The sequence below is a fragment of the Trichosurus vulpecula genome, chromosome 4 (genome assembly GCF_011100635.1).
Source record: "Trichosurus vulpecula isolate mTriVul1 chromosome 4, mTriVul1.pri, whole genome shotgun sequence".
Classification (NCBI taxonomy): Eukaryota; Metazoa; Chordata; class Mammalia; order Diprotodontia; family Phalangeridae; genus Trichosurus; species Trichosurus vulpecula.
The window spans coordinates 131,112,981-131,126,605 of NC_050576.1; the positions used below are offsets into that span (position 1 = coordinate 131,112,981).

The 13,625-nt window shown below is 43.2% G+C and overlaps 1 protein-coding gene across 6 annotated transcripts in view; it reads right to left on the reverse strand.

The window, feature by feature from the left end:
* The window catches only part of TMEM63A (transmembrane protein 63A), an 82,105-nt gene that overhangs the window by 39,418 nt on the left and 29,062 nt on the right, over nt 1-13,625 (reverse strand). For 4 of the 6 annotated variants that reach the window (XM_036753453.1, XM_036753452.1, XM_036753456.1 and 1 more), the window contains 2 exons: nt 7,629-7,746; nt 957-1,165 (listed from right to left, as the gene is read on the reverse strand). The gene's annotated coding sequence lies outside the window, so the exon portion shown is untranslated. Of the gene's footprint in view, nt 1-956; nt 1,166-5,298; nt 5,398-7,628; nt 7,747-13,625 lie in introns of those variants that run through there. The other 2 variants (XM_036753454.1, XM_036753455.1) reach the window with 2 other exon arrangements.

Here is a 13,625-nt window from a genome sequence, read left to right on the forward strand (position 1 = left end):
AGTGGGCAGAAAGCCAGGAAAACCTGGGTTCAAGTCCTACCTCTGACACATATGGCTGTGTAACTCACTTAATCTCTGTATTCTATGGTACAAAGAAGATGGCAGCTTGCATTGGTAGAAGGAATTTCCTTACTAGTGAATGCCCTATGCCAACGAAATCACAGGTCCAGTCCCTCTTCTAATCCTTATTGGGTATTTCTTGTTGTTTGGGTGTTTTCAGTCCTGACTCTTCATGATCCCCTTTGGGGTTTTCTTTGTAAAAATGCTGGTGTGATTTGCCATTTCCTTCTCCAGCTCATTTTACACATGAGTAAACTGAGGCAAACAAGGTGAGGTGACTTGCACAGGGCCACATAGCTCCTAAGCGTCTGAGGCCAAATTTGAACTTAGGAAGATGAGTCTTCCTCAAATCTAGGCCTGGTTCTCTATCCCCCGTACCACCTGTCTGCCTAGGTACACCTAAGTACCATTATCCTCATTTTACAGATGAAGAAGCTAAGGCTTAGTAATATGAACTGACTTGACCAAGGAGCAGTAAGTAGCAGAACTTCTAACTCCAGTCCAGAGTCCTTTCTCTAGGAGCATAGACTGAATGAGGTGGAGATGGCACTCCTCAATTTCAAACACTTAGCCCCAAGGCTTTGCCCAAATATGGCAGGTGCTCACATACTTCATGAATGACTTAATGAATGAGCTTAACAGAACAGGACATCAACATGATTCTGGACATACCCCCAACTGAAATGATTTCTTTCCCCTCTTGTATAAGATGTGACAATGCCTGCAGAAGCAGCTTAGCCAGGAAAATGGTTGTGGTCCTGGAACAATACATGTGGATGGGGCCACAACTGCTGAGTCTCTCTATCTCCTTTCAGGATCGCCCCCAGGGGTAGGTCCCAAGGAGTTCCAATGCTGCAAGATGAATGCTTGTCCCTCCCCCTCATCCTTACACTTACTGGGTGACTGGAATCAGGAGCCTGTGAAAATGGCTCGGCTGGTGCCTTCTCTGGGGTTTGCCAAGGGAGCAAGGGAGATGAACATTCCCGGTCTCTGGCTCACCACAGCTGAGCCTCCCACACTGCTGAAAGCTGGACTCCACCAGGATGACAACTCATTTCTTGCAGGTCTTGAAAAACCAGAGATCATTCAGCCTTCATGGATTGCTCTAAGAGAAATAGGAAGGAACATCAAAAGGCCAGATTAGGTTCCTCGCAGCTCTTTTCACATTCCCTGAAAGTTGCCCAAACATCTTTGAATTTAACGCCCTTGGTAGACTTTGGTTTTACCTAAGAGCTCACCCAAATTGGCTCTTTTTCCCCAGTCCCTATTACAAATATAAAAAGCCTCACTTGTTTTGCTTCATGCCTCTGTTCCTTTCTCCCTCTTCAAGCACTCAATCCTATCCCTCCAAAGAGAGTCCCTCCTAGTGACTTTCTGCTTTGACCAATTTTCCCACTTCCCCAGGAAGAAATAGTAGCTGAGGGAGGTGGCCTTTGAAGTTAACAGAGTTCCAGTCCCCCAAAGGCCTCTCCCCCTTCTCCAGAGGGGATAAGGAAACAGGAAGATCCATGGCAGAATAAACAAGGAAGAAAAGACAAGGGGAGGGGAGAGAGCAAAGATCTGAGGCTGAGTGTAGGTCTACATCAAAAGGCAAGGTTTTCAACTTTTTCAATTGATCTCTCAATGTTCATAAAGCATCTGTATGACAGTACAAATACAATAACGAGACTGTCTTTTCCCTCAAGGAGCTCCCATTCTACTAGGTGGGGGGAACATAACCTATTCACAAGTGAATAGAGGATATATGCAAAATAAATGCAAAATGATTGGGGGCAGGGGAGAAAATGAAGAGGTAAGGAAAATTCAGCAAGTCAGGAAAGGCCTCCTGAAAAGAGGCAGTCCTTGAAGGGAATTAGGGGTTCCAAGAGGATGAAGAGGGGAAGCATTGCTGCAATAGGAGACAGCCTATAGAAAGGCAGAAGTGTAGGAGGGGAAAGCTGTGTATGGGGAACATCAAATAGGACCACAGTCTGACTAGAGTACAGAGTTTATGAGGGGGAATGAGGTGTAATCAGCCCTGAAATGGCTTTACATTCCAAATAAGAATTTGTATTTATCCCAGAAGCAAAAGAAAGCCACTCATTGGCATCTTATGGTGGTTTTGGAGGCATTTGCTATTTCCTTCTCCAGCTCATTTTACAGATGAGGAACTAAGGCAAACAGGGTTAACTGACTTGCCCAGGATCACACAGCTAATAAGGGTCTGAGGCCGGATTTGAACTCATGATGAGTCTTCCTGATTCCAAGCCCAGTACCACCTAGCTGCCCCTACTTGTTACTTAAATGCCCGTTCCTTCCTTCCTTCATATTCTCAGCACCTAATATACCAGGCACTTAATAAATGCTTATCAATTGATTGAACATTGAAAACCCCAGGCCTGTGGGACTTAACCTACCAGATGGCTGTGACAGAACTGTGATGCTGAGGACTGATTTTGACTGGGTGGACAAGAGCCTAAGGCACTAGGGAAACCAGCCAGGCAGGCACTTACTGCTGAGGAGTGTTTTAAGACTACATTCAGAATATGTCTCAGACTAGAGTTCAATACAAAAATAAACAAATAATAAAGCAGCACAGCACAATGGAAAGAATGTAAGATTTGGAATCAGAGAACCTGGGTTTGAATCCCAGCTCTGCTATTTACTATTTGTGTCACCTTGGACAAATCTCTTCCTATCCGCCTCTGCTTCCTTATCTATAAAATGAGGGCATTGGACTAAATGACCTCTAAGGTCCCTTCCAGCTCTAAAGCTATACAATCTTATTCTACCTAGAAAGCTTGTTTTTAAAATAGAACAATTTTTCCATTTGAGCTCCACAATATTCCTGCACAAATTCTCTCTGAGGAACAGAATTTAAGTAGCCAGCCCAAGACCACAGTGCTGACCCCAGCTGGCTCAGCACACCTAATTCAGTGTTCTTTCCAAGCATTGCTGTTCTCCCAAAATCTGAATCGAAAACCCTGGATTCTCAGCCAAATCCAGTTGCTGACCTTGACTGTACCCAAGTGGTAACTGCACATTTCAGTGCTTTCTGGGGGCTGCATGGGTAAATTACGTGGATTGATGGATTGATGGAAAGGGCACTGTGTTGGGAGCCAAGAGTTCTGCCAGACTCACAGTATGACCTTGGTAAGTTACCATTCCTGACTCTCAGTCTCCTTGACTATAACATCAAACCAGTAACCCTTGTTATTTGCTCCCCAAGAAGCTATAGAGGGCTAAGCAGCTCAGAAGAGCTATTAGAGAAACACAAGGTATTTTTTTCCTGCATCCCCACCTAATTTAAAGATGATGTTTTAAGAACAGTTAACTCCAAGTAGCTCTGTCTCCTCTGGAGTACTTGGGTACATCTCCCTTGAAGTCCTGTGACTGGGGATCTCTGATAACTTTAGATTATCAGGAACTGAAACCTCAATAGATTTTGTTTCTTTGCAAAAGCTTCTCCATGGAAGACCTCTCATGCAGCAAACTTCTGAAGGTACCTACTTAACCATCAACTGAACTATATGCAGACTGGAGCTGGGACAACTTGTGTGCTCTTCAAACTTGTGGCCTGCTACTAAGGGAGGAGGGGGGAATTGCAGCTCCTAGCTTTAAAAAATCATTCTCTCAAGCTAGAGAAACACACAAGCGATGTCCGTAAGGGCAGTTCATGCTTGCGTTTTCTTCCATTCCCTAGTATATGAACTGCCAGCTGGTCCAAATTCATCCCCAAACCAAACATGCTGGGGTATGTGATGTCACTTCCAAGGGAAATGAGGACATGATCTCTGTTCCTGCCCATATTCACCCTTAGAGAAATTTCAGCAGAGGTGGAGTCAAGGGGCCTGATGAACTTCCTGTGTTGGGAAGGACATTTTTATGGGATGCTTTCTGAGGCAGAGTGATCCCCTCTGACTATACTCCTTTTGGAATCCTACCAACACACTTCTGCACACCCCAAGGAAGGATAGATATCCTATCTGGACAGTCTCATTCAGCAGTCTGGGGCCTGAATCAACCCTCCACCCGGAACACCCCCACCCTCACTACTTACTCCCTACTTGGGACCTGGAGTAGAAAGTCTGCAGTAGGCACCCCACTACTACCTTGTCCTTGGAGGGAGGCACCCAAGACTGAAATCACCAAAGTCACCTTACACTCTCTGATAACTTTATCTTATCAATTTTCTTTCTTTGCAATAGCTTTCTCAGCCCTATTCCTTCCGCTCTCCCACACCCCCAGCTTTCAGGTCCTGTCCACCCCTACCCAAGGAGCCAAACTAGTAACAGGTGATTCAAATTCAGATAACTTCTTCCTCTATTCCTTTGGCCCTTCCAAATACAGTGTGTCCCAAAAGTCTTAGCGCAGCGTTAAGCTGTTAAAAGGCTTTTGGGGGATATATTCTGTCTAAGCCTGTGAGGCTGAGCTCCACTGGCGACCTCAGGCCTCTCAATAAGCAGTCCCTTAATACCTTTCCTGCCAAGTCTTCCTGTGAGTGGATAAACTCAATCGATCAGAAAGCATTTATTAAGCGCTTACCAGACACAGAGCTAAACTCTAGGGATACAAAGGAAAAAACCAATAGTCCCTGCCTCAAAGGGACTTACCTTTATTGAGGGGTGGGGGGCGGCAATGTAAATAAATAGGCATCTAGAACGTACAAACGGAGTAGATGCAAGTTAACCTTAAAAGGGAGGGCTAGAAGTCTAGCGAGGAAATGCCAATTGTAGCAGCTCCGGGATAGGCCAGTGGAGACTTCAGACGCCAGCTGACAGGGAGGGAAAGCGGTACAGTAGCTGAGGCTGAGGGCGGCTAGTGGGGGGAAACGGATGAAAAAAGGGGGAAGAGAAGGGATTAAGGAGAAGGTTAAGGAAGGAAGAAAGAAGGCAGCGAGGTCTAGGCAAGAGAGCCCTAGGCGGGGTGTAAGGAACTCCAGAGGAAGAAAAGGGAGTTCCTCTGAGCTGCCCCAAGTCAGAGCCACGCTTCCCCCAGGGAGGCGCCTCTCTCGGTCCCCTTCCCTTGTTGCTGAGATATGAGGGCTGTGGATACCACCGACCCACCCACACCCCGGTAAGACCACAGCAGAAGGCCTGGACATGCCACGCCCGCCCCGGAACCGGACACCTGACGTGGCAGGGCTTGGGGACGGTGCCCCCTGCCCAGCCCCGCTCAGCCCAGAGCCCCCCTGCCCAGATAGGCAGGCAGGCGAGGGGGCAGCAGCGGCGGCGCCCCCCATGCTTGTCCCCCTTTTACCTGTAGCAGTGCCTCTGACCCCGGCCCCGAGAGGTTGCTGAGCTCCACCTAGTCCGGCCCAGAGGCTACCTGACCACTTCAAAGTTACAAAGTGAAACTTAAGCACTTCTAATGCACATGCGCAGAAGCTCCCACTCTTGCCCAATTTGGGCTCCCTGGGCACCCAGCAGGCTACGCTCCCAACAATGCCCCGCAGCCAAACTCACTGACCTACCTGAGCCAAAATTGTAGGTCCAGCCCCCGACCCTCCTGTTGCTACCTCACTTCCTCAAAGTCAACAGCTGAGTGCTTCACTCCTCACTAGGCAGCCCCGAGGTTCTACGGTCCTGAGAGAAATCGTCTCAGCCAAACAGCTCATTTTACAGACGGGGAAACTGAAGCTCCGAGACGGGAAGTGACTTGGCCAAGGTCACACAGGAAGTATGCCAGCACCCAGCACTGGTCTTAGCAAGAAGATTCACACATGGTTTGGGAAACATGAAATGAATGCGCTTTAACCGCTATCCTGGATGGAGTCTTGGATGAGGAAAAAGGAAAAGGGCAGGCACTTGGATATGAGGCCAGCACCAGGGGTAGGGGAGGGGCAGCTCGCATCTTTTCTTTTGGCATACTGTAAATCCCTGGGAAAATTATCGCCAAAGGAAATGAGAGTATGCGAGAAGACGGAAGCTAAGGAGGAGAAGCTGATGAAAAGATAATATGGGGGTGGGAGGGGTCTCACTAGGAGCCAAAAGACCCCATGCGCTCTGCTGGGGTGGCTAGGTTGCTGTTATGACTCCAATTACAATTGGTCCTAGAACTTTTGACAAAGCTTGCTACCCACCTACCTGCTACTCACGGAGAAATGGTATGCAGAGCGTGACACATTTTTGAACGCGGCCAATTTGAGAATTTGTTCTACTTGAATATGCATATTTGTAACAAGGATTTGGTTTTTCTTTTTCTTTTTTCAGAAGAGGGAAGTGAGAAGAAATAAATGCTTGGTCCCAAGGATCTGATTGGGCAGCTAGGTGGTGTCAGGAAAACTTGTCTTTCTGAGTTCAAATCCAGCCTCACACTTACTAGCTGTGTGACCTTGGTCAAGTCACTTAATCCCATTTGCCTCAGTTACCTCATCTGTAAAATGAGCTGGAGAAGGAAATGACAAACTGTTCCAGTATCTTTGTCAAGAAAACTGAAAATGAGGTCACAAGGAGTCAGGCAGAACTGAAAAATGACTAAACAACAACATAAAAGGGATCCAGTGGTCTCCATTCTCCCAAAGTCTTGCTGTTTCTTCATTTAGTGAACTACTTAGGAGTACAACACTGGGCCTTTGTATGCCCGGCACTTATCCCCGTGCCTGGCACTTAGTAGGTGATTAATAAATGCTAGTTGATGGACTGACTGATAACTTTATTCATTTTGGCACCCCATTATGAGTCAAAGCATGTATTTGGATTTAAATGTTTCACATTTATACATCTTGGCACCACCAAAAATAATGTAAATTCCTGCAGGGCCAGGACTGTCTTTTATATTTCTTTTCTTTCCACCCTCTCTCCCTATCCTCTAGCCCACTACTACACCTATACCTTTAGTACAGTGATGCATAAATACCAAAAGAGGATGGCATGGTAGAGAGGACAAGAGGGCTGCCCTTGTGCTCACAAAGATCCTAGTTCAGTCTTTTCATTTGCTCCTACAAACTGTGATCATGGATAAATACTTTTTTGGGGGGGAGAATTAACATTTATAGAGGTTCTTTATAAATATTAACTCATTTGATTTTCACAACAACCTGTGAGGTAGATACTGTTATTATCCCCATTTTACATTTGAGGAAACTGAGGAAAACAGAAGCTAAGTGACTTGCCCAGAGTAATACAGGTAGTAAGTATCTGAGGTCACATTTGAACTCAGGTCTTCCTTACTCCAGGACTCTTTGTACTATCTACTTCACCACCTAGCTTAATTTGTTAGTGAACCTAGACAATGTCTAAGAACGTTCAATTAGAAATAATACCAGCTAGCATCTACGTAGCTAAGCACTTCATAAATATTATCTCACTTGCCCCTCACAATAATTCTGGGAGGTAGGTGACATAACAGGTCCCTTGATACCTCCATTTAGATAAGGAAATGGGCAGACAAGTTAAGTGACTTGCCCAGGGTCACTCAATTAGTGTCTGAGTCTGGATTTGAACTCAGGTCTTCCTGACTCTAGGTCCAAAATTCTATCCAGCAGCCTCATAGATCGAGAACAAGAAGAGAACCCAGAGGACTTTCAGTCCAAACCCTTTATTTTAAAGATGAAGAAACTGAAGCCCCATAGAGGTTAAGTGACTTACCTAAGATTTCACAAAATTATCATAGATGGAATTAGAATCCAGGTCCTTTGATTCCAGAGTCAATGTTCTTTCCATCATTGTTGATCTTCATGAATGGTGGTAGTTTCCATACTAGATTCTACAAATTGGTGAGGAAGGAAGGAAGGAAGGAAGGAAGGAAGGAAGGAAGGAAGGAAGGAAGGAAGAGATTTCTTTAATTGTATTGTCCCAGATTCTGGTAATTGGCTGTGTATTTTAGGCAATTAGGTCCTTTGCTATATTTTGCCAGATGCTAATCCCAGTTACTCCTTCCATTCACCTCCTTCAATCTGGTTCACGAACTCCCCAAAGGAACTTGAAGAAATTATGGAACCATTAGGCCTGGGTCCACTACAAATTTATGTAATCTAATCTCAGCTGGGCCTCAATGCTGTAAAGCAATAATTCTACTAATTGATAAACTAGCCCATTTTCCACAGCAGCTATTCCAAACCTCGTAACCCCTCAAGCCTGCTGTGACACCTCCCACTCTGCTGAGGGCTTCACCTTATATATGACTGAAACAACAAAAACAATCTTCCTCTCAGCTCAGATTCTAGTTTCTTCAAGAGGTTTTTCCCAAGTTACTAGTGTCTCTGAGATACACACTACCCTCTTCTCCCTACCCCCAATCTATTCTCTATGTGTCTTTTATGTACCTAGTTATTTATATTTACAGGAAAGTCACAGTCACATTGTGAACTCCTTGAAGGCAGTCATTCTTTTTGCCTTTCTTTGTGCCCTTATCAATTAGCGTAGTGACTGGTACATACTAGGGATGGCTAGGTGGTACAGTGGTCTCAGACCCTTACTAGCTGTATGACTCTGGGCAAGTCACTTAACCCAGTTTGCCTCAGTTTCCTCATCTATAAAATGAGCTGGAGAAGGAAATGGCAAACCACTCCAGTATCTGTCAAAAATAACCTAAATGGGTCATGAAGAGTTGGATGCAGCATAAAAAAACTTGAAATGGCACATACTAAGTGATACTAAATGATTCTTGATTGATGGATGGAGAACAAGGTTTGCATCCTAATTGTGTGGGTCAAAAGACCACTGACTCAAGTAAAAAAAAAAAGAGGTATCTTGGTTTCTCAAGGCAGAAAAAACCCCAGAAGCTTAATTTGATCAAGTCTGACGAGAATTGGGCATCTCTCACTACCAGGGTGGAGATAGCAGTGAAGAGAGGCGATAGAGAGAAGGCAAGCAGGGAGATATATACCCTTGTACAAACAATTCTAAGAAATCCCACCCCAGAGGCTGGACCCCCGTCCCCATTTGCAGAGATGAGTGGCCTCACAGTCTAACCAGGAATAAGTTTTTACCCAATGCAAGCACAGAAACTACAGAATTACCTTATAGGGAAACTGTAATGCTAAGATGGCAGTTTGTAAGTAGGCTAGGGGAGGGGGAGAGGGGAATATCCTCTGGTTTCCCCAAAATCATATGATTTACAGGAAAATGGAACTTAGGCCTGGTGAGGTTCACACCCTAACTAAATTTGTACTATCTCTATTTGAATATTGCCTTGCCTGAGTTACTCATAGGGAAGCTTTCACAATCTTGTATTCCACTCACAACTGAGGTGACATCTATAAATCTGAAGAAGGAAAGGGAGCAAGACATTCCTAAAGGCTAAATAATCAGATTCCCACAGACTCAAATTTATCCCATTTCCCTTTTCTCTAAATATTGATTCTCAAACATTTTAGATATAAATACATGTATATACACATTCCCTGTGAAGCCTTCACACTTTATTCTCTCACTACCTCACACATAATGAAACATATCAATACAAATTTAAACAATTTTACAAAGAAATATGACCTTTTATTTTTATTTTTTGCCAAGAATATGACATGTAAAGGGTAAAACTGTAATATAGGACCAGATCTAGGATTGAAATGTTCTTTACTTCAACCAGATTTTCAGTTGTTGAAAGCTTCAAAACAACATCTTGGGGTAATAAAGAAGCAGGTATACCTTCTATGGACTGAATAAATACTATGAATCATACATACATACACATATATGACTGTTTTTCAAATATTTGCAGGTACTATAATAAAATATTGTTTCATTTAAAAGCACCACTGAGTTCATAGGAGTTCTTCATTATCACATATTTTCTCAATCAATGGTAATATATCCACTATTACTGGGGAGGAGATTTGCAAAAAAAATTTTTTACATAAAAATGGATTCTCCTACTTGAAACTTTTGGGAGGCAAAGACTCCAGGGGTGGGGAACCTGTGGTCTTGAGGCCCTCAAGACCACAGGTTCCCCACCCCTGGATTGCCCATATCTGGAAGGGACTTCTTCCTTCCTATCTCTGTTTAAGTTCCTCTCTTCCTTGGAAGTTCTACTCAAGACTGATTCATTCCATTCATTTCCTTGACCTCTGAAATTGACCTCTCCCCCTTTAAATTTCTTCACCTCTTGCTCAGACCTCTCCTTTTCACTTTTCTCACTCTCCTTTGTATGCCTGTTTTTTGTATCACTTCTTATCTTTGTGTAAGCTGAATTATATCCTCAATTAGATGGTAAGATCCTTGGGACCTATTCTGAGTTTTCTCTATCTTTGCAACCCTAGCACCTGACATAGCACCTTCTGTATTGTAAGTGTTTAATAAATATTTTGTTGATTTGAATCAAACTGAAGATGGGAAGACTGTCTATCAAGAACTGAGACAGAATTACTAGACTTATAAACTCTTCGTGTTTATTATACCACCTTTCTTCCTCAGAACTTAAAGGGCCCTCCAGGCAGGAAAATGAGATAGAGAAGGAATAAGCCAGTATGGAGGAGTGGTATAGAAAGGCAGCTCTAAAGCCAGGAAGCCTCTGACCCACACATTACCCTAGGGCAAATCACTTAACCTCTTCTAACTCTAGATTACTCTAAGACTCTACTTGCAGAGAAGGTACTGATTTGCATGGGCAGAATTTCCTCACCTGGTAATTCCCCATGTCGATAAAATAACAAATCTAGTCCCTCTCTGTATATATACATACAGCAGCAGAATGGGACCTGGAGTCAAGTAGATCTCTAACATATATACTTGGAGTGTCAAAACTCTCAGTGCCTCTAGACAACTTTCTAAGCCAATAAATGGCAGAACTCTTGCTGACCTGCATTGGTAGGAGTGTCCTCCACACCAATGAAATCAGAGGTCAAGATCAAATACACATGCAGAAGACTTAGAGATCTGGATTTTAGGAGGAAGTGAGTTTCTATTATTTTTAACTACATATTTGCTTTCTCTCCTTATCATTCTCCCTTATCAGTAGAAAGAAATGATTACTGTTTCAAAAAGAGCTAGCATACGCTTCATAAATGAAATATGGAGCCATCTATATGTGTCTTAGATTGCTACAATATTTTAGTGGATCTCATTGACATAGGGATGTTTCTTTCCATGATACAAGTCACAACCCATGCACAGCCTTTCATTCTTTGGGGCTTTTGTTCCTGTTCTACAGTTTTTCTTCCACCAGAGTCCACCCAACATAGTGAGAACCTTCCTCTAGTTCTCTTAACATTGCATGGCTACCAATGGAGCAAGCAGTCTTGACCAGTGTCTTTTTACTTGCTCTTGCCAGATGACCGGACCAAATTCTGATGATACCCTTCATGCCATTTTTCTTATGCAATTTTGGGCTGGTAAAATGTTGTGGGCAGTTTTATAATATGGCATTACCTTAGTTAGTCCGACAACTAGACAAAAAAAAACCCCAAAAAACAACAACCCTCAAAACAAAAGCAAAACCAGTTCCTACTTTTAAGAAGCTCACAGGCTAATGGAGGAGGCAACATGCACACAAGTAAGTACAAATAAGGTATATACAGGAAAAAATTGGGTAGTCACAGAGGGAAGGCACTAAGATTGAGGAGGGCTGGGAAAGGCTTCTTGCAGAAGGTGAGACTGGAACTGAGATGAGAAGGAAGCCAAGGAAGCCAGGAGAAGAGGAAGAACATTCCAGGCATAAAGGAGCAGCCATTTATGTAATCCCTGCTCAAAACTCACTGGCTCCCCATTACCTATGGAATAAAATGTAAATGCCTTAAACTCTCATTTAAAGATCTCCAAATTCTGACTCCAACTTATCTTTCCAGTCTTATTTCATTTTATTCTTTTTTATGCAATCTTCATTTCAGCCAAATGAGATGACTATAGCTATTTTACAATCTTATCCTAAACTCTCCACTCCGTGCTTTATTACAGGTTATACCATGTTTCCCACAAGCAATGAGACAAGATAGCTGATTGGTAAAAGCAATGAGGTAGTGCTGATGTCTGAGGTAAGAGTTCCTCTGCCTGCCTTATATTTGAAGATAGCTATAGGCATCATGGAAAAGCAGGGGGAGTAAGAGCCCCAGGGCTTGTATTTGTAGTTCAGTGTGGTTCAGAATACTAACCCTATATGAATTTTTAGTGAGGCCGGGGTGGGGGAGGGGGGACTCTGGACTGGAAACCTGGTGTAACCATGGTTTATAGGAATTCAGTTAAGCTGCGAATTTAATCCCCCTCCTTTCTCCTGAGCCTGGGGTAGAATAAGGGGGTATTATGCCCCACAGGTGTTGGGGAGAGATGTTTATATGTTGTTCTTGCTATACCTTTGAAGTAAATATTTCATTGTAAAAACGAATCTGACTGTTAAGTGATTAAATGGAACTTGGGTGCAAGGGACCCCTAAAATTGGGGGAACACAAGTGGTAGGAGCTTGAGCCAATGGCAGAGACTAAACACTCTCTAATACCCTTTAAGAGTACCAGAGAACCCTGGTAGAGGTGTAAAACATAACATGACTAACTTTCAGGCAGTGGGGACCAGAGTAATTGCTGTTACACTGCTATACACTAATAATCCCCACTGATAATCCAAGACCTCCCTTTAGCTAATATAACCCTCCTGGGGGTGGAGAGGATGGTGAGTCTTGGGTATCTTTATCTTTCCCAATCTTTTACCTTCCTAGTGCCACTTCTGGGGAGGGTGCTAATGATCGGTGAAATAGCACCTCAGGGAGAAAGAGGAGATGGATGAGTCCTTAGATAACTCACACTCTGGACAGCCCATACTCTGGCTAATCAGTCCCTGAATAATGGAGGTAGCTGTTAACAACACCCTGTGTCTTGATACCAGAGACAGCATTCACTGTCTAGTCTATCCTTGAAGCCAAAATACTAAGCTCTAGGTAAAGTCCCCTTTTATTCTTTATTTTCTGCAATTGATAGAAAGATAATACTATCAACCAATCATATGGATGTACTTAGTGTATCGTTGGTGTAGATGGATTCAAGGACAGCAGTACCATGAGGAGTCAAGAGTATCTGTGTTTCTGCTAAATCACCCAGCGGCTTCTAGATATTAATTCAACCCTTCTAAAAGGCTGACAGTGCTATTTGCCAGTGGCTGGGTTGGCCCTACCTGGTAACCTATGCACCCTGTAGAGACCTGGCTGTGGAAGAATTTTTTTAAAACTTCTTTTTTTGTAAACTTAAAATATTTTTTATAATTTAATTGCATGTAAAAACAATTTTAATACTCATTTTTTAAAATTTGAGTTCCATTGTACATAGTAACAGCAACAATGTGCAATGGTCACCCATGACTGATTTAACTCTTCTCAGCAATACAATGATCCAAGACAATTCCAAGAGACTCGTGATGGAAAATGCAGAGAAATTCAGAGGAAAAACTGATGGTGCCTGAATGCAGATCAAAGCATATTATTTTCACTTTCCTTTTGTGTGTGTGTGTGTTTTTCTTTTGTTCTGTTTCTTCTTTCACAACATGACTAATTCAAAATATGCCTCCTAGCTTCCCCAGCTTCCTTCAAGTCCCAGCTAAAATCCCACCTTCTACGGGAAGCCTTTCTTAGTCTGCCATAATATTAGTACCTTCCCTTTGTTGATTACTTCCAATTTATCCTATATATATATTTTTTTTTCTTTGTACATAGTTGTTTGCATG